The sequence below is a fragment of the Microcebus murinus genome, chromosome 14, assembly GCF_040939455.1.
Source record: "Microcebus murinus isolate Inina chromosome 14, M.murinus_Inina_mat1.0, whole genome shotgun sequence".
In the NCBI taxonomy this organism is placed as follows: Eukaryota; Metazoa; Chordata; class Mammalia; order Primates; family Cheirogaleidae; genus Microcebus; species Microcebus murinus.
In genome coordinates this window covers 63674758-63702599 of record NC_134117.1, presented here as the reverse complement: position 1 = coordinate 63702599, position 27842 = coordinate 63674758, and the positions used below count along the sequence as shown (strand labels likewise).

The 27842-nt window shown below is 37.1% G+C and overlaps 1 protein-coding gene and 1 pseudogene across 7 annotated transcripts in view; one reads left to right on the top strand and one right to left on the bottom strand.

Moving 5' to 3' along the window:
• The window catches only part of NRG3 (neuregulin 3), a 1059991-nt gene that overhangs the window by 715992 nt on the left and 316157 nt on the right, over positions 1–27842 (bottom strand). The window lies entirely within an intron of this gene.
• On the top strand, positions 5761–6234 carry LOC109729419 (PEST proteolytic signal-containing nuclear protein pseudogene; annotated as a pseudogene).

Sequence of the window (27842 nt, the reverse complement as noted above, 5' to 3'; positions counted from 1 at the left end):
GGTCTCGATATCTCTGCAAAAGTTATACTTACTATTTCTATTTGGTCTTCATTCCTAAATGCAGCTCAAGAAAATTCAAGTAAAAAATAAAAAGTGAGCAAAGAAAATTAAAAAAATAAACTTTAATATTACTATATAATCCACAATTGGTGGGACATATTTTAATTGTCCCACCTTTAGTTAATAATCATTTAAACTCCCCCGACTTTTTAAGTGTAGTTTATTATATTTTAAACAAGAAGCAGTAAAATTAATCAAAGTATAATGCCTAAACTATCAACACAATTTTGTCATCTTTTTTTGTATTTTTGGGGGGGTTTTTGAGACAGAATCTCACTCTTTTGTCCTGGGTAGAGTGCAGTGGGAGTGGTGTCATCATAGCTCACTACAGCCTCAAACTCCTGGGCTCAAGTGATCCTCCTGCCTCAGCCTCCTGAATAGCCGGGACTACCGGCAAGCACCACGACGCCCAGCTAATTTTAGCAGAGAAGGGGTCTCAATCTTGCTCAGGTGAATATCCAGCTGGCCTCAAACTCCTGAGCTCAAGTGATCCTCCTGCCTTGGCCTCCCAGAGTGCTAGGATTACAGGTGTGAGCTACCAGGCCCAGCCTAGCCTCCCAAATTTTTATTTCCACGGTTGTCTTTGTGATGTACTAAAGGGTCAGATGTCAGGAGATGACTCCACCACACAGACAGAGGTTTTGCTTCCGGCACTGTGTGATGGCTCCAGTGGTGCTCAGGAGACACTAACAGCCTGGGATCCCTGCAGAAGATGCACTAGCTGTCCTATCATGACAGGTCACGTGAGAGCATCTGCCACTCGAGTTCCTCTGGGAGCTCACATTCCTATTTGGCTTATAGGGCCGCTTTCATTCCGGTGGCAACCTTTTTTGGGCGCCAACAGCATTACTCACAAAATTACCACACTGACAAAAATAAAACGAAGGGTAACTTGACTTGAATCTTAACCTAAGCCAAATGCGATAGAGAAACAAAGTTACTTTTAAAAAAATCAAAGAGTCCAGTTGCAAAAGCCAGTGGTCTTTTGGTCGTGTAACCCAATGCGCTTAGTAAACAGAAGCACGCCTCTAAATTTGAGACTTAATCTACGTTTTCTGCACCATTCAGAAGCAAGTGTGGGTTGTGTGTTTTTCCTCCAGAAAATGTCTATTTACAATGTTTTTCCACTTCTGGCAGACGAGCAGGAGAGGGTGTGGTTATTCATTATTTTACTTTATTTTTTAAACACAGCAAATGTTTACTATTTATTTTCTTTTTTCATTCCACAAATATTCTGCAAATATTTACTGAGCCAAGAACTGCATTTTTATTGACAACTTATAAAAACTAAAAGATGGGGAAAGAAAGGAAAATCTCCATAAGTCCCCACCATTTCTTGGAGCCAACTAGGACAGTGGCCTATGCAAATGAGTCTGCTGAGCAAACACAGCAAGGGAGGAGGCGAATATCCAGCTGCACTCTGACACTGAGATCAACGTGAACTCAACAGCTCTTCATTGAACATCTGCCTACCGGATATAATGTCCTGTCCTGGGAGCTGGAAAGCTATACAAAGGCAAAAGCTCTTCCCCAAGGAGTTTATAATCTAGAAGGAAAGATAACAACATGTACATGAATAACTAAAATGCCAAATAGAGAGATATAGGGCCAAAAGAGGCCTAAAAATAAAGACCTTTACTTAATGGCTTCAGAGAGGATAGACTTAACGCTTGATCAGAGAGGATTACAAAAGGCATTAAGGGGCTCGTAGCCTTTGTTCTGGGCCTTGTGAATGGCAGGTAGCATTTTAATGGAGATGGAAGGAGGGCACAATTCTGGGAAGTGAGGAAAGCACAGCAAGGAGGGGAGAGATCAGTATTGAATATTATACTGAGAGTTGTAGACAAGCCTAGAAAGACAAAACAGGACTGCTGGAGGGCCTTGAAAACCAGGCTGAGGCTGCTTAAAGCTGTGAGGCAATACAGAATACAAACATAAACATAAAATATTTTTAAAAGTAGTAGAATACACTAAGCTTTGTTTTAGGATAATGTGCCTGCTGTGTGCAGGATATACTGAAAGCAAGTGATCCACCAGCAGGGAAACCACTTAAAATGATGATGATCATAACTAATATTAATACAATGACAGTGGCAACACTTATATTGCATTTACCATGGGCCGGAAATTATTTTAAGCATTTTTGCATGCTATAACATATTGACCCCTCTCAGACATCCTATAAAGTATATACTATTATTATTCCTACTTTACCAATGAAAAAGCTAAAACTGACTTTATATGCACATAGTTACTAAGCTTGGAAGGGCACAGAGAGATTGTGAACCTGGTAGACCAGGAAGGCAGGCAGACTCTCCCTTTCTCTTCTGCACTCTGCTCTCTCCCAGGGGAGCCCGCTCGACATCTTGGTGAGAAATTATGAGAGCTGAAAACTGAGAAGTTGCAGGAGAATGGAGGGAGCAGAATTTACACATAGGGACTGGCAGCAGGAGGGGTAGACAGAGGGGACCAAGAAGCAGCTCTCAGAAAGGTAATAGAGGCGACACATGCCAAGATGTTGAGCATTTCCAAAAGAGAGGAGTTGTTCCAGAGAGGTAAATGGTACTGAAAAATCAAAGCAAATTAGCATTTTGAAAGAGCCAGGGAATTTGGTTGCAAGGGGGTCTTAGGGACCTGTTGGGTCAGTAGTGTTAGTGCAGAAGTAGAGGAATAGATTGCAATGGGTTAAGAATGAATGAGGAACAAGGGAGATAGACCATTGGATAGAGATGATTCTGCTAATATTTCAAGGTAAAAGAAATCATATAATAAGAAATAAGAGTTCATGGAATGCTGATAGAGCTAAATAAACCCTCCAACTCTGCACTCCTTCCTCTCTCAAACAAATCATTGTAAATACCAAATCCCCCTCTTTTCAGTAGAAGAAGCAAAATATGCCATCTTATGATCAGACTAAGATAATTTTCTTTTCCTGGTTGACCCCTTAAAGATATTTAACCCCTCTTTTGGTCAGATATCAATTATTAAGATTTATGTTCAGTTGTTCATAACAAAGCTTCATTGGTAACCAAGGAATCAACAATTATACCATATCCCAAAAGAGTAGGTGTCCTTGTTATTTAGCTTCAGGAAAAAAGTTTTAGGTTTTTTTATCCTTCTTGTTTTCACTTTAGTCAATGGTTATCAGCAAAATTATTCATCACATCACCAGCGTGCTTTCTAAAGAAAATTCAAAAATATGCTATAACACCCTCAAGAAATGCATGTCAAAGCCTGAATGATTATTAAGGGACAAAAATGGGGCATATAGGAATTTTGTAGTTTATGAAAGCAAAATAAGCCAGCCTGAAAATAGTCCAATATCATTGTCTTCAAAAAAGGAAGATGGTCACTGGCCCAAGTTCTTTCCTTTTAAAATAAACCAATTACTACCAGCACCGCCTTTCACAGGACAAGTGCAGACTCCACAGAGTAAGTAGTTATATGTGAAAATTGCAAGGACATAGGGCCACCAACCTCACAAATCATGATTACAAGTTCTATCCTATAGTTCTCATTCATATGTCATACTCCCCTCAGGAATAAATACCTGAGAGTTTCACAATATATGTTGAGCCAACGATGCAGGAGACTGGGAAAAGTCAGGCTAAGAATACCATCACTAGCATTCACACAGATCTTCAAAATGTGAATCATAATAGATAAACACATTCTCACTTACCCTAAGAACAAGGCAAAGCAGGGAATGTTGAAATTAATAGCTGGTCAATGGTGAATTTTATATTAATGGTTTTCAAATTTTTTCAGATTTCTCTCATCCCTCTTTATTTTTTCAAAGTAAGATTCCCTGTGTGGTTAAATTCATATTCTAGCTCTTAAGTTAGAAAACATCAAACACAAATAACAGTTGCTATTGGTTGAATGTTTTTATTATGCCAGGTACTTTAAATATATCATCAGCAATTCTTCAGAAATATAAAAAGCTAAGTGTCATGTTCCCCCTTTAGTTGTGGAAGCCAAATGTCAGAATGACAGAATAATCCAGTCTAGAGCATTCAGTCTTTAAGAAGCAGATCCAAGATTTACACCCCTGTGTGTGGATTTTTCCTTTGTCTCCTCTTTTCAGCACACTATATAAGTCCTTTTCGTTACTTTAAGTTCTAATAGAGCCCTTCCAAAGCTAAACACATGAGAATTCAAAGTGTGGACGAAACTAGAATCAAAGATATTGACATTGAGTTTGCGTATTAAAGATTACCTATTCCATTTTCCTTATTTTTCTGATTAGGCAAAATGGCACGCCAAAAAGATGAAGTCAATTTCACAAAGACAGTACCAGAACCAGGGTCTCCAGATTTCTAATCCAGGGCTTATTTTTCTCACTCTCCCATCTTTCCAAACTCTAGATCTCTCTCACAATCTATAGTGTTGATGCTATAGCTTTCATAAGACCATTGAAGAAGTTAACAGGTAGATTAAGATAATATTCTTTTCTAAAGAGCTTTGAGATTATCTAAGCTTCAGGGGAAAAAAAAGCCATAATTAGGTTCCCTACCAGTGCAACAGTATGAATACTATTGTCAATGTCCAAGCCATGAGAAAGTGTTATAGGACAAAAGAAAAAATCACAATGGGGTCTTTCTATGCTTTTAGGTAAAAAGCTTATTAATGATGAAAGGACCACGGGATTCCAAATTTGCTTCATTAGATTGTCTTGTTAGACAACTATTTGCAACACCTTCTTTTTTGTCTATTAAACTCCTTCAACCAATTCAGAAAAATAAAGCATCATAACTAATATTTTAAAAATCAATAGCCTAACATGGATTTACAGGCAGATCTTTATTTGATATTGAAATTTCTCCTACTAAATGCTATTCTTAAAAATATATTATTCAATCTCTCATAGCAATTTTTCTCCTTGTCAATATAATGATATAGCTATTGTACAAGAAAAGAAATATAAATTTTACTTATAATCACAGTTCTGTTAGCAGCTTCTTCAATATCAAAATCTTAGTGTAGTAGTCTAAAGTCAATATCTAAACAAACGCTTTTAGAAAATTAATTATAGGAAAATTAGAGTAACTTCCCTACTATAAACTGTACATAATAGTGACAGTCAGATTGAAAGATGGTTACTTTCTTTCAGAATTTGAATACATTGCTACAATTTATTCTAATTTCTAGGATCACTGTTGAAAAGTCTAAAGTCATTCTGAGTGCTGATCATTAAGTTATCACTTCATTTTTCTTTCTAGAAGGTTTTATGGTTTTCTCTAGTATTATGAATTTCCATTAAAATTTTGCCTTCAGGGCCGGGCGCTGTGGCTCACGCCTGTAATCCTAGCTCTTGGGAGGCCGAGGCGGGCGGATTGCTCAAGGTCAGGAGTTCAAAACCAGCCTGAGCAAGAGCGAGACCCCGTCTCTACTATAAATAGAAAGAAATTAATTGGCCAACTGATATATATAGAAAAAATCAGCCGGGCATGGTGGCGCATGCCTGTAGTCCCAGCTACTCGGGAGGCTGAGGCAGGAGGATCGCTTGAGCCCAGGAGTTTGAGGTTGCTGTGAGCTAGGCTGACACCACGGCACTCACTCTAGCCTGGACAACAAAGTGAGACTCTGTCTCAAAAAAAAAAAAAAAAAAAAAATTTTGCCTTCAGGCCTTCAGCCTGTCCTTTTTTTTTATTATTTTAAATTGTGGGCGTGGCTGCAGGGGAGGCCGCGGCGGGGAAAATGGCGGACGGGAAGGCGGGCGAGGAGAAGCCTGAAAAGTCGCAGCGAGCTGGAGCCGCCGGAGAAGCCTAAAGAGACTGTTCCAACTCTTGCTCCAACAACTCTTTCAGTAGCAGCGGCTTTTGATGAAGATGAAGATAGTGAACCAGAGGAAATGCCTCCAGAGGCAAAGATGAGGATGAAGAATGTTGGAAGGGATACACCAACATCAGCCGGACCGAACTCCTTCAGTAAAGGAAAGCGTGGGTTTTCTGATAACCAGAAGCTATGGGAACGAAATGTAAAATCTCATCTTGGAAATGTCCATGACCAAGACAATTAAATGATGTGTTTTGAAACTGGGGTGTGGGGTGGGTGTAAAGTTAAAAGGAACAGCTTCCTTTTTTTAAAGAATGGTATAAGACTATCTTTGGAGCCGCTTTTTTTTTTTCTTTTTCATTTTTTTTTTTTTTAAGATTGAGTGGTACACTAATAAATGAGAGTTTGAAATTAGAGGTAATCTATGTTTTATATACAGATTTCAAGACATTTGCTAATTTTGTAGTTTCATGTGATTAGTTTCCAAAGGTTACAGATAATAAAGAAATCAGAAATGGTACCTTTTTAAGAATTGCATATTTTTTTAAACACAACTATTAGCACATTGAAAGGGAAGCAAAAAGTTATTGTCTATTTAAAACTGCAAGCAGTTACCCTCTTAACTCCCTCATTACCTAAACTGGCTCCCAGGAACAGCCTTATAGAGAGAGGGAGTGTTGTATTGGGAGGGAAATGTTACTGGACTATTGACTGAAAGTAAATTTAGATAAAATTAAAATACAGCTTTTTTTCCTTATGGGCATTTGTTTTGTTTCAAGTCAACATAAACTAGGTATTGCATTGCTATCAGTGGATATAGACACTTAGCTCTTTTTTAAAAAATAAATAAATTTTAAATTTTTATGTAAACTGTTGAGTATTTGAAATAGCTCACTTCACCTTAAATGGGTCTTGTCTTTCTTCACTAGCCTTCAAAGGAAAACCATTTGCTACCAAAGTAAATCAGTATTTTGAATGTGCTTCTCCTGGTTTTTGTTTATTAGCTAGTTCATGTAAGCATTTCCACCAGAACTTGAGGCAAATCATAAGAAAGCTGTTTCTTTTAAAATACAAACCACCACCAAAAATTTAAATGTACATATTGCTTAAGTATCTGGCTGTTTTTATTTTTTAAAGGTATAAACACCAAAAAAAAAAATTTAACATTGTACGAAGATGGAAAATGAGAAGATGCACTTTCTGTAACTTTGTCTAAGCATTTAAGTTACTAACTTGTGAAATCCAATTTGAATTGAACTTAACTACAGGCTTTCTTACAAGTACAATTATCTGGTTTATTTTAAGAATATACATATTGACCAATGATGGCCTTTCAAAAAGCACATTTTAGGTACTGAAAATGGAAGGAAAGAAAATGCATCTTCATACATTTTATGGAATCTCTCACCACATTTACTTTGTTAGATTTGTGTGTTTGTAGGGTGTTTGTTTTTGTATTTTTGTATTGTATATGAACTTTTTTTTTTTTTTTTTTTTTTTTTTTTTTTTTTTTTGAGACAGAGTCTCACTCTGTTGCCCAGGCTAGAGTGAGTGCCGTGGCGTCAGCCTAGCTCACAGCAACCTCAGACTCCTGGGCTCGAGCAATCCTCCTGCCTCAGCCTCCCGAGTAGCTGGGACTACAGGCATGTGCCACCATGCCCGGCTAATTTTTTTTTTTTTTTTATATATATATATCAGTTGGCCAATTAGTTTCTTTCTATTTATAGTAGAGACGGGGTCTCACTCTTGCTCAGGCTGGTTTTGAACTCCTGACCTTGAGCAATCCGCCCGCCTCGGCCTCCCAGAGAGCTAGGATTACAGGCGTGAGCCACCGCGCCCGGCCATGAACTTTTTTTTTAATGTGACAGTTACACATCTTTAAAAGCATAGAGACAAAAGAAACATACAGTATAATGATTCCCTTGAAAAGTCCTGCAATGTTAAAATTTGGAGGCAGCTTCATTCTACTTTATTGGTGGTAACTACTCGCTGAGCTCTTTTAATAGGTAATAACTCCAGAGAAGCAGCCTGTGTATATTCCTAACACTTTGTTCACTTGCTTTTAAGTTTAGAATAAGCCCCAGGTAAAACAATGGAAATGTATATAGAACTCTTAGTTCTTACATGATTTAATTTTATCAAGATACATGAATTTAACTTACTTTAATGTAGGAAAACTATCCATTTTTGTCCATTTTACTGTTTGTTAAAATAACATCCCTCTCCTACATATTCTTTTCTTGACCCAAATGAAATATAACCTAAGGTCAAGATGGGAGAGAGAAATGACTGAGATGAATGTCTTTACTAAAATACCAATAAATTTGTCAAACTAAAAAAAAAAAAAAAATTGTGCTAGGGCACTTACATTGTAAATTTAAGGGAAATTTTCTTTTATTATTTCTTTGATGATGTCTTCTCCATTTTTTCTTTATTTTCTCCTATTCTAGAGACATTTCTAGTTATCCGTAATGAACACAAATGCTCAATATGTTTGATTTTACTAGAAAGTTTCTTGATTTTTCCCATATTGTAGTTTTAGCTCTGGCTAGATTTCATGTTCTGCCAACATATCACTTTAACTTTAGAGAGGGTCTCTCTTACATTGAAGAAAAAGTTGAATGAAGGAAATGTGTGATGCTCAGCAAAGCCCCTGTACCACAGTGGGCAAAGAAATTCTGTGGAAGGAAAAAAGTACTTGTTGCTTCTGTTTGAGAGTTTTGCTGTGTTTTTTTGTTTTCCACGTTTCCAGAAAATCAGAATTTGTAAGTAAGGCAGAAGTGGCCAAATGGGCGACCAGTGGGTCCCCTGGTTGAGATATGTAGAAACTCAACATCTGGGGAACATGTTTACTTCACTTTCTCATTCTTACTCTCATTCACACCCCACCCTCTCTCTCCACCTAATCTCCAAAGTCATCTTCTACAGCCATCAGCTCTTCCCCAAGCTGGGATATACAGACCTATCCAGGCCCCAGCAGAATAAAACTTTTAGGTTCTACATTCCTTAGAAAGCATATTAAACATATAAAATGTCAATTTATTGTTATTTTATTTTATAAATAAATTATTTTAAGTTTACTGCATTTACTTTAGCACTTAGCAGCTACTCAAAGGGAAAATAAAAGCCCCAAATGGTGGCAAATATCCTTTTCTGTTTTGTTTATGGAAATGTTCTTAGCTCCTTAACCACTTTCTGGTCCATGGTAGATACTCAATAAGCATTTCTGAAATCACAGGTTTCTAACTTTCTGGAGGTTAGCATTTCTGAAATCACAGGTTTCTAACTTTCTAACTACTTCTTGAGCAGGATATTAATCTTCAAGAATTGAGAATTTTGTGACAAGAAAATTCCAGATTTAGAAAAGGAAATTGAAGTTGGATTAATTTTCCATGTGTCTCCCTAAAATACAGCCTGTATTTCATGGGCTCTGATTTTTTTCTATCCCATTGTTAGGAAAGGCTCGCAATAGTTATTTTCAAAGAACATCATTCACTATATAAATGTTGCACAAAAACTTACAGTTTTTGTTTCTTTAAAGAAACACACTAACATAAACTTTATCAAAGAGGTCGGTGCTATGAATTTAACGACAAGTAATGTTCAATTTAGTGGGTCTTTAACTGTTTGAAAACAACATGGAGAAAAAAATCCTTCCATTCCACTTAAGAAAATTTTTCAATGGGACTGTCTGTTATTTTATACACATGGCAATTCACAAATAAGTATATTGTGGAGGCTTCATGATGTACCTCCAAAATAAAAATTATCCTTTACTGCTTATAAAATATTCCATTCTTAGGTTCTAAATCACTGGGGGAATTTAACTTCCATTACTTAACATAATTAGTTTGACACTGATATAATTAGCAACTGCTCCAAGAGAACAAAGATTACAAGATCAATGTAAATAAAGGCAAATTATTTTACTTCTCTAAAGAAATATGGGCTTCCCCCTTTTGTCATTAGTCATAGGCAGACAATTAAAAGCGTATTAAGTGCTAAACCAGCTAAAATAAACAATGTGTCTTCCTTATGGTTAAAGTTCAGCTTAGTTGTTCTTAACTTAAGAGTCTGGGAATGGGGTTGGGAGAGAGAAGGAAAATAAAACCAGGGCTGAGCTGGAATGATACCCTCTAGCATACTGCCACATGTGGACATTTTATTGATAACAGCACAAGTTTAGAGTGTAACTGGACTAAGCTCTCAAAATAGGAGAAATGGGAGAGCTGGAATTTGACCTTCTGTGTGTCAAAGTCACCTATACATTACTTCTCCTATGGAGTCTCAATCATAAAGAAGTTACAGTTTCAAGGAATATGTTTATATTTTTTTATAATTTGGATTCCATCCATAATTCAAATGCAATGTTACCTTTTCACAAGTCTGTGCCTTCATCCCTTAGAGTAGATCACTTATATAATATTTATAGAAGGCATGAATTATTCTAGCTGAGAGAATCATCAGACCTCTTTTTCTCTACCAAAAACTTAAGGAATGTCATTTCCAAAATTTGTGCACCCTTAACAAGAACATTTCGTCTTGCAATTTCTCTCTCTAGCACTTAAGAAAGTTACAAAATTATAAGAGCAAAACACTGTTACAGGGTTCTGAAAAAGCCTTAGACACTTTTACTTGCCCAGGCCCTAATGTTGTAAAAAATCAGAGGAGCTCCACAAAATTGGAGCAGTAGGCAAATGAGGGAGAAGGAAACTCAACCAATAAGAATATTAGCAATAATTGATAGAAACCTTCTCTAAACACAAATGTATCAATACTAATAAAGAAAGATCAAATGCCATTCCATTTGACTAAACTCCAAATCTATTGAACTTTCAAAGTAAATAGCCTATTTATTCTGGAATGAACTACAGAATCAGATAAGCATTTCACTCGAGTCCATCTTCCTCCACTGGATTTTTCCCTGTAATAGTGTCAGAGATCTCTGCAGACACTCATGTGACTAAAAGCCTCTTTCTTCTAATGGAATTAGGCACCATTTGCAACTCCTCATTTTCCCTTTGGTTCTATTATAGCTTGTGCTTCAAAAATTCCAACTTAAGCAGTCATCACTTAAAGGAAAACAAACCTATTAAAATCATATAATGCTATGATAAAACATGTATTCCATACTAATATTAAACTACAGTCTCAGCTTTGTATTTGGAAAACAAATAAAGGCCTATGAATGATTACCTTTTGTTTCCAATTCAGATAATTACCAACTCAAATAATTGTCCTCAATCAATGAAAATTTATTTTTAATTTTAGTTTGCCATTTAAAATGACATAATCATGTAGCATATTGATAGTGGTATGTTAGTTGTTGGGGACAAAGAAGAGTTTTTTTAAAATATTCAACTTAAAATTCCATGTCAGTTCCTCTGAGAACTCTAGGCTTGAGAAAGAAGAACAAAAAAGAATCTGCCTTCGCAGATTCACACACACAGGCAAAGTATTTTTGATCAGATTCAGAACAGATATAAAATACAATTTGCACTCATTAAAAAACTGCTGACTGCATCTCTATTATAGGAAAGACACTATGATATTGAAGAGTCACTTTTCTTTCTCCAAAAGTAAAAAATAAGTTCTTTTATGAATAAATTAGAAAATATGTTAGATATTTCATTATTTAATAGATGGTATTAGAAATATTGGCTCACTCTATGGCAAAATAAAACCAGAACTAATCTAATAACACATATAAAGGTGGATTAAAATCTAAATGTAAACTATAAAACCATAGTTATTAGACAAAACTATGAAAGAGTATCTTTATGACTTGAAGGAAGCAAAGGACTTTTAAAGCAAAATCAACAAAAAATAAGTATAAAATGTTACTAGATTACAGAATGAGAAAAGATATTGTCAATATTTAAGACTGACAAAGCCTTGCAAATCAACAAGGAAAAGAGCAAGGTCAAAATAGAAAAATTAACAGTAACATGAATAGGAAATTTACAGAAGAGGAAGACTAATATTTAATGCTAATAAGTAAACAAAGAGATGCTCAAATCCATCAGTAATCAAATAAATTAAAACAATAATGAAGTGTCATTTTATACCAATTAAATTGGCAACAACTGGATGTGCATACTTTAAGAAAACATTCATCACTCACACGATGTAACCCAGAACTAATCAACTAAATTAAGTGGCATACACCTTACAACAAAGGAAATTTGTTCTTAGTTACATGCATCCTACAAATCCCAAATAAACTATTGCATAACTCTATATGAAAATATGTACTTTAGCTACATAGCCATTTATAATAGAAGGGAGTTAAAAGCAAATGAGGTTGCCATTACTTGGGGAGAAGATAAGTATTACATAAAATGTGGTAGATGCACATCAAGGAAGTATCATGTAGCAAGGAGAAGTGATGGATCTGATGCTCACAACACAAAAAGAAGGATCTGAAAAACAGAGTGTTCAATCAAAAAAGCGAGAACTAGCATCAAGTCAATAAAAATGCAAGTATTCAAAATACGTCATCTGCAAATATACACGCAGACCAAAATATTCACACTATATAAATCAAACATTTGCCTCAAGGTGGTAGGGGAAAGAGAATGGGGAATGGGGGAAAGAAGGTAGCCAGAGGAAGAAAAAGAACCAGATAATGCAAAAGGTCAGAAGGCAATCAGTGATGGAAAGAACATGAGTGCTGATGTTTAAGTAACTTGCATTCAAATCCTAAAAGCCTCTTATTACCAGTGTGACCCTTAACAAGGTACTTTTCAGTAAGACTCTTTCCTTACAGATAATAGTTGTCACCTCACAGACCATGATTAAACAAGTAAATACCCGATATGTTATATACTCATTGAAGATTTTTTTTCTCATTTTAAGCATTTTTACAATAGGAATTTATATATGCCTATTTTATAGGGGTGTTATCCTAGCCGATACTTAGAATGTCATCTGAATTCAAGTTTCTTTTGCTCAATTCAAAAATTGGAAAATACTACTACAAAAAGAATACTTATGAGTTATGGAAAAATTCAGGCTCTGTAAAAACATTTTATAATTCTAATTAAATTCATTATCTTTTAAAAAATATTATCTAGAGATATGCAGCTAAAGTAGAATATTAGTTTTAAGATAACTGTCAGTATTTTAAAACCAGTTTCTTCATATTTAAGGTAGCAGAGAATACATTGAGATTGGTAAAAGATATTTTTAAAATGGTCTTTACAAATTGAAACCTGATACCGATACTTTTTTTATTACACCTTGCTGTGTACTAAACCTCAAAGAGAACTCTCCAAGCTCTTTGAAAATTAAAATGCTAAGGAGTAAAGCAACAAAATGCATTTATTTCATCTTGTTAAAAGATTTGAGAAGAGCATTATCTTGAAAGGGACTTATCTTCTTAGAGTAAAAGTCAGTTAAGAACTTCTGTTCATTTTTCAAATCACTGGCATATTCACAACCTTCTTAGAAAAGATATATTTCAATTTACAGGTCAGCATTTCAGCCAGTAATTTATACTCAGAGGAAAACTTGCTGGAGAGAGGTAAATCTGCCTAAAGTCATTGTTCATTCATTCATGCATGTATTCATTCATTCATTCATTCAAGAATAATATATTAAGCACTACTATGTAGTAAACAAAAAATATTCATTGGGGCTAGGCATATATCAATGAACAAAGCAGACACGGTTCAGCCCTTGTAGAGTATACAAAGTAGTAGGAACATCAAACAAACACAATAAATACTTTATAAATACAAAATATAGAAATCATGATAAGAATAATCAGGAAAAAAAAATAAGAGAAGGGATTAACAGGAAGAACAAAGTTTCCATAGAAGTCTCCAACAGCAAAATTTTAACTGAACCTGATGGATGTGAAGAGTGACCCATGCAAAGGAGGCAGAGAGGCACGCAGGCAGAAGGAATGGAATGTGCAAAGGGGCTGAGGCAGGAAAATGTTTGGTCTTTGAAGACACTGACATCAGCCCAAGGGGCCTTGAGCCTGGTGTACTGTGCACAACCTCCAAGATGTGAGGTGAAGTTAGAGGCATCATCCCTGATGACCTGTAGGATAAGGCATTGGGATCTGATATCACAGCAATTGCTGGGGGGAATCATTAGGGGTGTTTGAAAAGACGTCTCATATGTGTGTTTGAAAGTTCTAGTTTTCATAAGAAAAAGAAGGTAGAGGGAGACCAGTAGGAAGGTTTTTCTATCAGACCAGGGGAAAGAACATAGTGATTTGGGCTAAACAGATGACTGTGGAACTAAGTGGGAAGTGGACAACTTAAAGATATATTTCGGAGGGTTTGCTGGAGCAGGAAATAGCAGTAATGACTCAGAGTTCTGGCTGCAGCAACTTGGCAGATTGTAATGCAAAGGGCTGTGATGAGGAAGATGAATGGGGGGGATCAGACCTCACAAGTGGCAGGAAATTTAAAAAGGAACCCCAGCCTTCCCAGCCCTGGAGACTGCAAGTCAGCAGGGCATCTGGCAGAGAAGCAGAGCTTCCTTTGGCAGTTTGGGGTGAAACTCACAGGCCTTGTGAACTCGACTGACCTCTACTGACCAGCTACGGTATTAGGGGCTGTGCTATCTCATTCATTCCTCCTAGGGCCCTGGAAGGTAGCTATGATCAGTGCATTTAAAAGAGGAGGAAATCAAAGGTCATCTTGTGCATACTGTTCAAAGTTACTTGGCAAATGGCAGAGTTGGGATTCAAACCTATGACTATAAAAGTGCAGAGCCCCAAACCTATCTTCCAGCTCTTGATTAGAAACAGTGGCCACATGGAACAAGGGAAAATGAGATGTGTTATGTGTGTGTGTGTGTGTGTGTGTGTGTGTGTGTGTGTGTGTGTGTGTGTGCACCCACGTCTAGGAGGTGCGTTGTGCTGAATAATGCTTGTTTTTGATCCAGTTCTACGGCCATCTACAAAACTCAAGGAGGCAAGTCCTTATTATTGTGGAGGCACAATTCAGACTCATTGGCGAATGATGAAACCCCTACCGTGTGACAAACCCTGGGCAAGTTTCCAGGTCGGCAACAGAGGCACAATCCCCACTATGATGCAGCTCGGAGCCTGGCAATCTGTCATTCTCAAACACAATTTTCTTTACACAGCGCCACACCAGTAGGCTGGATTAGCTACGCACACGCACAATTCCCATACAAGATCAAAATGCTGCATTCTATGGCAGAGAAAGCACCAGGCGAGATCACCACTACAGGAAGGAGTTAACCTGCTAGGTGAGGCCCTTAGAGCCTGGGAGAGGACGAGGGACGGAAATTCACAGATAGCTCTCTTTATCGATTCAGTAAATACCTGGTGCATACAAGGGTCCAAACTAGGTAATATTCCAGGTATAAACAGAATCTAATTTCCCCCCAAATTAATTATTAATATATACATAGAGATATTAAAAAGTAAACTATTCTAATACTATATCTAAGGCTCAGAATAAAGGAAATCATACCCCAGTCCAAAGGTTGACAAACTTTGCAAAATGGAAGGCAGTAGATATTTTCAGCCTTGTGGACCCCACAGTTTCCACTGCACTGACTCAGTATTGCTGTCATGGCAGGAAAGCCAGCATGAGCGGTGCCTGATGCGTCAGTGCAGCTGTGTTCCAAATTTTTTGTATTTATTTATGAAAGCAAGTGACGGGCTGGATTTGGCCCGCAGGCTGTAGTTTGCCAACCCCTGCCCTCCTCTCATTGCTCCCCAAATTTAATAGAATTATCTGTCACGCAAGTAGCTGGGAATGTAAGGAAGAGACTGAGCCTAATTAGGATATGGCTCGGGCAAAAATATATATATATACATATATATTGGAAGGAACGGAAGTAATTGAGACCAAAGTGGAGCTCTTTCTCTTGAGTGTTTCTGTCAGAATAAGAAATATAACACAAAGACGTCCCAATTACAGAGTAGCATGGCAGGCGAGGCCAGAGGAAGAAAGTTGTCGATGGAGACACGCTGCATGGCGTGGTCACAGCCACCACCGGTAAGGTAGGCAGGGCGCAGTGGCAGCGGCCTTGTCAGCCACCCTTCCCAGCGCCTCAGCTCTCTCTCCTGCCTCTCTTGACTTGCCTTGGTGGAAAGATCTCGGTGAGTTGAAGCCACTAATAGCAGCCCAAATTCCAGTGAATATTTATAATGCCTTCCATGCTGTGGCTGAAGTAGTTCTCTCTCTCTCTCTCTCTCTCTCTCTCTCTCTCTCTCATTTTTCTCTTTCATGTTTTGTTAATAGTGATTGGTCTATTTTTAATAAAAGTTTAATAACAAATTGAACGTAAATTATTCACTCAACAATCCTTTGTCAGATGTCTACTACATGTGCCTACCGTGTAACTGCACAGTGGCAGAGCTGCTGATTGGGCAGCGAGAAGGCCACTTCCACTGTCCCTAGCATCCTGGGACTTACAGTCTAGATAAGGAGACACAAAACAAGGTCACAAATAAACATGATTGCAGCCTGTGGTCAGCTGCTTTGAAGGCAGTGAACAAACTGCTGAAACAGAGAAGATCATGGGGGAGGGGACTGAGGGACAGGGCAGACAGAGACAGTTTTTCCATGGAGACTCTTCTTTAATTAAATATCCTTTAAATCAAGACCAGAAACACTGTTCTGAAAACTTTTAAAAGACCACCAGGTTCGGAGCAGAGTGAGTTGTGGGAAGAAGAAGAGTAAAAAATTTAGATGGGAAAAGCCAGAGGAGAGAGCAGGTAATACAGAAAGGGCATCTGGACCTTGGTAGGGTTTGTGTGTTTCACCCCGAAAACAGCTGCAAGTCAACCGCACTGCTGTTGAGCTGGGGAGGGGTGTGGTTGGTTCGGGTTTGTTTCACCCAGATTAATCAAGAATGGTTTGTAGAGAGAACAGGGGTACAGGTGCAGAGAATGCTATGATGGGGCGTGTGGGGGGCCCCACAGCAGGAAGGCAGTGAGATGAGCAAGTGGGAATGGACAGGAGTTGTAGAATTTGAGATTCATGTTGGAGGAAGAACCAACGAGCTCTGGGACGGGTTAAAAGGTTTTCAGGCGTGTTGGGTGAGAAGGTGGTGGTGGGACAGGCAGGGGAAGGGCAGGAGAGGAATAAAAGAAGCCGCATGGTGCCTGGCTTGACTTCTTCATTAAATGGAGGTGCCATGTATCTGGAAAGGCAAAAATGGGGGAGGAGCAAGAGTGAGGAGGAGAACCAAGAGCTATGTTTTGGATATATTTGAAAATTCATGTGGCATAGAGGCAGCTGAATACACAAGTGTGAATCTCAGGCAAGTCATTAGAATGTAGATGGCATTTTATGTTACGGGAATGATAGACATCTTAGGAAGGAAGTGAGAGAAAAGAAGGCCCAGAAAAAGGTTGTACTGTAAATATATATGTCATAAATTTTCTGTGTGTTCTGGTGTTTTGATATCTTAGAAAATCTTTCTAGCCGGGGAGAGCCTGCCCCTCCCTGGAGCTTGCCAATTCTTAGAGATGGCAAAAGGAGCAGCCTGAAGCATGTTTTGGGTATGTAAACACACCAACACTGAGCCATCCCTCCTCTGTCTGGCCCATATACACCCCAGGAGACAACATTCCTCTGCTTTAATCATACCAGGACCAGGTACCCAGCAACTAGGGACCGCCCTGATAGCCCAAAGTCCACGGATATTGTTCAAACTAGTCATTCCTAGACTGGTCACCCTGCCCCACATTGCCTTTTCCTCAGAAACTCCAATAAAATGTGGCTTACAACTTGCTGCTCCTCCTGTCTTCTGCCTCCTACCCACCCTGGTATCTTTTCCACGTGGCCCTGTGTGGCCTGCCATTACCCCTGTCTCTAGGACCCGTGAGTAAAACATGCTCTGTTTTCCTGAGTCTCTCCTGCCTGAATGATCATCTCACAAAGGAATCAAAACAAAGGTTTCAGAAATCACAAGATTTACAAATGTAGTGAAAGAAAAACAACAACAACAATAACGAACGTTTATATTAGTAACTAGAGAAAGCGTCAGAAGGCTGAGGTACCTGAGAGAAATGGGGTCCCGAACGTGAGCAAGTGTCCCCTAGGAGAACACCCATCTCTACTGTCAGCACGTGCAACAGAGAGCAGGCAACAAGGATGTCAGAAGGGGTCCCAAAAAGAGGATATAGGATTTTGTCACATCTTTCTTCTAGTGATCACAGAAGATTAGTTACCCATAACCACTATTTTTTGTTCCAGGTCTCTGATAAGTAAGTTACTGAGTCCGCGTTGAAACAGGCTGGATTCTTGCATCGTAAGACTTCATTTATATTTTTATAAGATCCTTTTGGATGTTTCCAGAAAGGTGCCTTTCCCCTCAAATACACTGGGGCTTATTTTAGATCTTCTATTTATTATGATATATAATATGTGTTTTTCTTGCTTACTGGAGGCTTTTAAGAGAAAGGACTCTATTTTTCCTTTCTATATCCCCCCCCCAGCCAATTAAGCATCTGATGCTTTACAAAATTGAAATATCCACCATAGCAATTTGCAAATGCATCTCCAAATTTATGATCCTTGACCCTAGTCCTATGCTTAGAGATTTAGGTTATGCAGGAGTCAAAGAAGAATCTCTAAGTATGAATAGCTACAAACTTGGAACATAAAATTACAAGGAGTTTGTTAAAGATGCTTGTAAAAATATTCTTATTTCCGAAACCATTATTCCAATTGAAGAGAAAACTGTTTTACCAAACATTTTTAAGAATTTATGAAGAAATATCTTTAATGAAGACAAACACAATGTTATATGATATACCGAATTATTATGATGTTCTATAGGTCTTCTATGTGATTACTAATTTTTATTAATGGTTTGCATTCACTGAATTAAGTTTCCTGCAACTAATGTGTTTTCTTCTCTTATGCCTTAATTGCCTAGATTTTTCATTATGGAATGCGAGGCTATGCCATTTGGTGCATAGATATTCATTCCTACTGATTTCTTGTAGAAATAAGTAACTTTCACATTAAAATGCCATTAATAGTGCCTTTATTAATATGGTAGATATTTTCAGAATAGTTATATAATATTTTGTTATGATTTCTAGATTTTTTTTTTTTGCCTTTCACTTTATCCTTTTTCTTAGCTATATTCTCTGAGAGAGTGTATGTGTGTGTATATGTGTACATGTGCCTCTGTGTGTATTACTATTGATAATTTGAAAGTCAGGTATTTCTCTATTTGTTACCTTTTTTACTACAATGTGAGATAATATTTGAATGATAGTTTTCTTTATCTATTATCCACTGACCTTTAACTATAATACTGACATAATGTATACCTCCAATCTCTCCAATCTCTTCCCTTGTTGCGTTACTCAATTTTAGTTGTTTACATTACTTTCTAAGTTCTAGTACATTTTTATGCCTTTGAATATTTATGCTTATGTTATTTGATATATCACCTTTACGTGGCATTTTGTTTGCCCTCAGCTACAAAAGATGAGGAATTCACCATACTTATCCTACTTCTCTTCCATTTTTCATTCCAAACTGTATTAAATAAATCATTTCCATGCTATTATCCTTTATAACATTTTCATTCTGTTGTGTAACCATAATTCCCAACAGTATTTTTTTCTTATTACTACAGTTAAAATAGGTAATGTCTATCAACAATCCTTTTGCTAGCTCCTCTATTCATTTTATTGGCAGAATATTCTTAAAGGAATCTGCAAACTAGATTCCCAGAGTTATTACATATTAAAATGTTTGTCAGTTGCTTTGCTTTAAATGATAGGAATTTGAATTGGCTGAGTTTAGAAATATGAATTGCACCCTCTTTTCCTGAAGGCACTGAAGGCAGGGATCTGCTCTTTCCTAATGTGGAATGTTGCTGAGAAGAATTCTGAGGTCACTCTTAACATAGTACTAAACCTCCTTTCCAACTGCCCAAAAGCTTCCTGTTAGAGTTGGCCCTCCACATCTCTGGGTTCTGCACACAAAGCAAAAGGGACTTGAGCATCAGTGAGTTCTGGTTCCCGCTGGGGATCCTGGAACCAAATGATTCCCCACATCTGGATACTAAGGAATGATTGTATTTTAAAAGTCAACCCAATTAGGATACTGATGCTGATCGTTTTGCATCAATTTTTTTCAGAGTGTTGGACTTTCAAACAAAAACAAAAGATTTGAGTCAAAAACATTTATTCTTAAAACTCCTCCATATCTGGAAAAAATAACATTAAATATTCTTTCTCCAAATGTTCATTTCTCCTTTTCAGGGATACCACTCAGGTATATGTTGAACTTTTTTTTTTTTTTTCCTTTCTTTTTGGTCTTCCAGAAAAACTAATTCTTTCTAATCTTATAATTATATTAACTCACTGTTCATTTTAATTTCTTTTGTTTGTTTTCAATCTCCACATCCTTTATGATATTTCCAGTTGCTTCTATTCTTCATTATTTCCAATGTAGCTTTCATTACTATGTTAGATTTAATATCCTTTTCTGCTACTTTCCTTGCTTTATCTGTTTAGGTGTTACATGTTTCTGTTTCCTTGCTATGTTTCTTCCTAAATTTCTATTTCCTGAATGCCTGCTTTGAGACTTCATAAAGAGGTAATTGTTTCATTAATGCATGTTGCTTAATTATATTAATAGTAATATACTTGGGTGTTAGTTTCATTTTCCTCATGGCAAAATTTTCCTGGTGAATGGTTTTCATCTGCTTTCTAATCCATTCTACTGTCCTTACTCCTTCAGTGCCTTTGTATTTATCATGTAAGGGTCCCACTATTCACTGAGTGAGTCTTCCTACACTATATGCAGGAAGTTTCTCCTTGACTAAGGTGAGTATTTGGAATACATGGAGGTGGGGGAGTTCAAGGTAGGATCTATTACAAAAGCAATTGTCCCTGGTTGTCCATTAAATGCATTACAGTGGATTTCTCTGTTTAGTTTAGTTTAGCCTTTACTTCTCCCCAGCCAAGAGAGATCAGCAACTCAGGGCTCCTCCCAAAGGAGTCAGCTTGCTCCACCATCTGACTGTGTCCTAAAAAAGAGGGAGATCCCAATGTGTCTTGACTCAGCTGTGATCTTGCTCCATCATATTCATAGGTTCCAGGGACACTCAATTGTCAGAGAGTGCATTGTTTCAAATAAGGGATTATTTCCTCAAAAGGGTATATTATTTACTTTTGAAACTGCACACTGGGGTCTGGAACCTTTCCTTATATATTTGGCTGAAGGTTAGTTTCACTAAAGGTTGAATCTCTTTCTGGTCATTTTAAGTTAATTTTTGTGCAGAAAAAGAGCTTTACCATCTTTACTCTGCCACTTTAAATCGAAAAGTCTACTACAGTTCAAAAATAACTTATCTGTACAAACTAATCTGCCTTTGAACCATGTCCAATTATATACAATGTGGTAAGCAATACTATCCCCACAAGGAAAAAATAACAAAGAAAATGAAGACTAGGAGAGTTATATATTTATTCACAGTCACACGGCAAATTAATATTATGCTGGAATGAAAAATCATGTGCTTTCTCATTGAATTTCTCTCTAGATTGAATTTGCTTTCTGTCAAGAACATCACAACCATTCTATTTAGTTATTCCTCCCTCCCATGAAATTAATCACAATATTGTCCTGGGCTATAATATAACAGCAATTTAATCTGTGCCTCACATTTATAAAAAGTCCCAAATTTGCACTTGAGTTCAATTCTATTTAGGTTGGTGCAAAAGTAATTGCAGTTTTAGCATTGTTGAAATTTGCGATTTGATATTGGAATACATTCTTAAATAAATGTGGTTATGTTATACATCATTTCAATGTGTATTTCTTGCTTTATGTTTTTTTGCTAATGACTTATTACTTGCTATTTCTTTTATATTTATTTTAGAATATGGAAATGACATTAGAGAAAAAGCAAATTTGAGTGATTTTCTTATTCTAGTTCAAAATGGGTTGCAAAGCAGCAGGGATAACTTGCAACATTTAACAACACGTTTGGCCCAGAGACTGCTAACGAATGTATGGTGCAGTGGTGGTCCATTAAATTTTGCAAAGGAGATAAGAGCCTTGAAGATGAAGAGTGCAGTGGCCAGCCATCAGAAGTTGACAACGACCAATTAAGAACCATCATTGAAGCTGACCCTCTGACAACCACTCGAGAAGCTGTCGAAGAACTTACCGTCAACCATTCGATGCTCGTTCAGCATTTGAAACAAATTGGAAAAGTATAAAAGCTTAATAAGTGAGTGCCTCATGATCTGACTGAAAATCAAAAAGTCATCATTTTGAAGTGTCATCTTCTTTTATTGTATGTAACAACAGCAAACCATTTCTTGATCAGACTGTGACATACCATGAAAAGTGGATTTTATATGACAACAGACAACTGGTGATGACCAGCTTAGTGGTTGGATTGAGAGAAAGCTCCAAACCACTTCCCAAAGCCAAACTTGTACCAAAAAAGGCCGTGGTCATGGTCACTGTTTGGTGTTCTGTTGCCAGTCTGATCCACTACAGCTTTCTGAATTCTAGAGAAACCATTACATCTGAGAAGTATGCTCAGCAAATCTATGAGATGTACTGAAAACTGCAACACCTGCAATCAGCACTGGTCAACAGAAAGGGCCCAATTCTTCTCTGGGTCAATGCACAACACTTCAAAAGTTGAGCAAATTGGGCTATGAAGTTTTGCCTCATCCGCCATATTCACCTGACCTCTCGCCAACTGACTACCACTTCTTCAAGCATCTCGTCAACTTTTTGCAGGGAAAACGCTTCCACACCCAGCCGGATGCAGAAAATGCCTTCCAAGAATTCACTGAATCCCAAAGCACAGATTTTTATGCTGCAGGAATAAACAAACTTATTTCTCGTTGGCAAAAATGAGTTGATTGCAATGGCTCCTATTTTGATTGATAAAGATGTGTTTAGGTCTAGTTATAATGATTTAAAATTCATGGTCTGAAACCACAATTACTTTTGCACCATCATAATATGACACACACTAAGTTCCTTTGTTTATAAATACTTATATTATTCTTGTGGGTCACTCAGTTGTACTGTATTATATTTTGTGTCAATGCATTATTTTTTAAATTTCACTCATAAATTAGAAGTATCCAAGGTCTCTCTATGGGGTAGAGATTTTGCCCTTGTCATACTGTTGTGTAAGAAATGTCTCATTTATGGTCTCATCTAGTACCTACTTGGGCATCCCTGAGACATGAGGAATCATCAACAGGTATCCTATCAGCAGGTGGTCTCTGGTCTAAAAAGTGAAATGAGTGCAATTTAGGAGCTCACAGTCAGATTTGAGGATAACTTAATTAAGCAGCAAGTCCTTTGAACTGAAATAAAAAATGAAGGCTGCCCCTTAACACCAGGGCTCAGGGAAAGGAAGGTAATGAGATGTTCCAGAAAGAAAAGAAGTTATAGAGAATTGGAAAGAGTAAAAGGGCCGCCCACTAGTCTATTTGGAGTAACATTTCCTGTAAGATCTTCTGCCAATACCATATCCTTTATATGCAAGAGAATCATTTTATTTAAGAATCGATTATTGAATCTTCTCCACTTCGCTATCCCCTTTCATTATAAAAATCATTCCTAGCATCTGTCAATACCATTTACAGAGTGCTTCCAATCAAATCAATGACAAAGCAATATTCAGATGGAAACATTATTGTACTAACTCAAACACAATGTCATATTTCTTCTTTGTCATCAGATAAAACTAGAAATAAGGTAAAAGAATAATCAAGATGAGAAAGAAAAACTCTTTAATATTTTTCCCATAATTGAACCCAGGATAAAGCTTAAAATCAGTAAATAATGCAATAAAAAATAATAATGATGGCCCAGTTGCCAAATACAGAGTGGAGTCAGTTGTCAAGAACTTCGGAAGTTTTCCTTCAGTGTGTCTCCAAAAAGATGGAGAAGGTAGAGAACAGACTGAATGGTTCCAAATTTAGTCATTAACTCAAGATCCAGTGTCTGGAGAAAGGAAAGAGCACCAGTGATGGTGGACTGAAGCCATAGTGGGGGTTGTAGAGGGTGGAACTGAAGAGAAGGAACAAGAAAAGGTACGATTCTCAAGTCTTAACCATGAGATAGCTGACAACTGAGACAGATTTGAAAGTGTAATATGTACCACTGACATTTGGCAATTAGTGGATTCACAAGAAGGCAACCAACATGTTATCCACATATAGAGAAAACAAAAGATAAATTTCATATCCTGAAAAGAGACTCAGCTTCACATTTGTCAGTTGAAAATTTCTGGAAAATGTGTTTGAAGGTTTTCCTAGTAATAGCAACGGTAGTAGCTGACAATCATTGAGCACTGAATGAGTGTGAACTCCCTCCTGGGAACAGAGAGACTGTGAGTCCAACAGATGGGGATTTGGACCTGGATCAACTAGCTGTGGGACTTTGATCAAATTATGTGAGCATTTTGAACCTCAATTCTTTTACTATAATTAGAGATACAATAAGTACTTTGTAGAATGGTTAGCATTACATAAAAAGATGGATTCAAACATGTAGCACACATAATGCCTGCAGTGAGTTACATAATGCTTGCAGTGTGTTAAGAACCCGTCAATGTTTGCTCTCAGATGACCTGCTAATAATCATCCTCACAGCTCTAGCATGTAAGCACTAGCATTGTTTTCCCAATTTAAAAAATGAAAACCTGGGGTTCATAGAGATGTTGAATATCTTTTCAATAGTCAGATATCTAGGAAGTATGGAAGAAAGCCCACAACAGCAACACTAGAGAGTGTACCTCTGAACAATACTTTCTTTCCATTCTGTGCTTCTGATGTGTTAGCTCTACCTGTGATTCTGGTACACTGCTCAGAACAGCAAGAATTTCTATACATGATCAAATATCCCCAGCTTCTAGAAGTGCTAATAATGCTAAGAACTCCTTGTCATGCAAAGGAATTAGTCGTCCCTGGTGAGAAAGATTGGTTTCAAAGAGGAGCCACAGATAGATCTCAGTATCCTGGGAATAACTGTTTCTTCTTTAGGGAAAACCAGATGCTAGAAAAATGTGTTTATTTCCTTAACGTGTTAAGTATGAGAATTTGTTTTAAAAAAATTCTGAGTTATTCATTGATAGATTTTTGTGGTAAAATATAAGAATATCAGAAATAGTATTATAAGTATTGTACTTGGAGATACTAATACAACCCTATCACAAAGTCTCAAGTTCAACAAACAACAACAAAAAAGTATCACAGATTTTAACAACATAAATAATAAGGTATAAATAGCAGAGGTATTGAGAGAGCTCACTGAATGACATTATGACAGGGACATGCCACATGCTCTCAATGCACTTCAACAAAATACTAAAATAAATTGAAAGACAAACAACACTATGTAAGAAACTACATACAAATTTTCTCTCAAACATTTTTCTGTAAACATTATACAGTGATTGTATTTCAACAAGTGGAAATATGGGAAAGAGAATCCAATTCTAAGGAATATCTTAAGGACCTTACTCAATGCGTTCCATGTAGTTAATTATAATGTATATAATTAACATACTTTGTAGCTATCATATTGATAATCACTGTGAGTTTAATTATTTTTATTAAAGTTTGTGTGTGTGAGCACATTTGCTTATGTGTGCTCATCTAGGGCTTTATTGTTTTTCATGTTTTCCAGGTTGTGCTGTTGTAGTGTAAAACACCCTTTGTTTAGAACCAAACCATGTGACCTGGTTGGGTGTATTTCCCCCACCTGCTTAGGACCTTCTCCTCTGTTTACATCTTCTTATAAAAGAAGATAATAATATCTCCCATTCAAGATATTATGTGCTTGAGACATAATTTCTGCTTATGCTTACAGGCCATCCCATTTTATATAAGGGTCTAATTAATGCAGCTTCTAGTAGTAATTACAGGAATAGTAGCATATATTTTTTAGAGAAAGCATGTCTTTCTTTACAATTTATAGTCAAGTGGTTTTAGGTTTTAATACTGTGGTTATAAACTGTAATTTTTTTTTTACTTGCTGCTCTCTTGTCTCCTATTTCCCCCTATTAGCATTTAATGTATTATTTTTACTTACCTTTTAGGTTCTTAGTCATAACCCTACACAACTGCATTTTTTTCTCACTCTTACATTTAAAACAATGATTTTCCTGCTAGTTCATTTTTAATAGCATACTAAAGATATTAAGGTCTAGTGATTATATTTTCAATATTATTTTTCTTTAATATTTAATAATAATCTTATTATTAAAATAATAATTTTAGCAGCAATGGTGAAGTAAGTTACATTATATCATGCTTGTTTTGTTTTAGAAAGTCTCTTCTATTTCTACACTAAAGGACATGCTTGGTGAAACATTCATTTTGCCTTCTGAAAGTAGAAACTCTTTTTACTATTATTTTTACTATGCTTATGATGAATAGCTGCTATATTTTTATGAGATACTTTCTTGGCAATTGAGATAATTATATAGAATTGAACAATGCTTTCTTTTGATGTGTTCAATTAAGTTAATAATTTTCCTGGTGTGATATCACCTCAGCATTCTGGGGTTAAGTCCTGTTGGTTTCAATAAATAAGGCTTTTCATACCTTGCATCCTATTTGCTAATATTATTGCAGATGTTTCCATTCATCTGCTTATTCAACCAAATAATTATTACGCAAACACTTACTGAAAAGGATTGTTCTAGGTTCTGCCGAAGTTCAAAGATGAATAGAAGAGTCACTATTGTCAGGAAACTCAGTCTATTCAAGGGGCAGTCATAAATGCAGCTATAATACTAGACATTCTGCTTTATGCATCCTAAAATTGTTCTTTTGTTCATGAAAAAAATAATTGTTTATTTTACCCTGTGCCTGGAGTATAACCTGACAAAGAAAACAGTATGCTGTTGTCTTCAGGGAACTCCTAGTCTAGGGAAGACAGCCAATGATCATATAAACACACTAATCAAATATTTGTCACAAAAGGTATTAGCTACATCCTAGAATCCAGGGTCTCTTTTAAGCGCTGAGGACATAGCAATGGACATAACAACCCCAAATCTGACATTTTGTTGCTCACATGCTGGTGGCATGTAAATAAATATGTAATTACCCCTGCACTGAGGCAGGGACAACACAGAATGATGGGGGAACCCTGATCTCATTTGTCAGATATCCCTGGAAAGATGACACAACTGACTGTTCTGATGCTGTTTCACACTTTGGCCTAGTGACTCACTGGGCCATAATCCTATAACACTTTCTGTCATCATAAAACAGAGGTCGTAAGAAAAGGAAAGGGAGTAACTTTGCATCTCTCACAGGCTGGGTTCCAGCCAGCAAACCACAAGGTTGTGCCTGCAGCCCTAGGGTACTGTTTTCTGTGAGCGCTGGGACTCCGATCATTTCCCCTTGCCATCCGGCACTCCTGCTAACTGATTGCATTTATAAGTGAAAGGATATACCAGAAAATGAGGCAGGGTATGTGTAACACATATATGTAAAGTGCATGTGTGTTACTCGGGCATGTATGGAAATGTGGTTGATGTGTGTGGTGTATGTGTGTGTGTATGTGTGTACATATGTGGGCGTTTGTGGTGGTTGCTTGACTATTGACTATTTATAAACTTGCATTCTGAGTGCACAAAGGCAGCGAAAACTCTGGTAGTATATTTAGTGGGAATTAAAAATTTTCCATAGTTCAAAAATCTCTAGTTCTGATTCCCTGCAACTTAGGTGATATGGCAGGGGCAAATGCTGCCAAGAGCAGAAGTGGATTAGTAAATGCCCACAAGAAATAGAAATTGGCTTGGAGTCATGAAAAAACTTCTTCCAACTACAGATGTAAGGTATGGATCACTACATGTATGGACAGACGGCCTAGCCTGTCTTGCTGCCATTTTTTTTGAGAAATTAAGTGTACTCTGATGCACTAAGAGTAACACACACACACACACACACACACACACACGCATGCTCAGCTTCATTTGTGTTCCAGATCCTTGCTTGGCTCTTCCCTCATTTTAGTTGCAGGTGCTGTGACTCA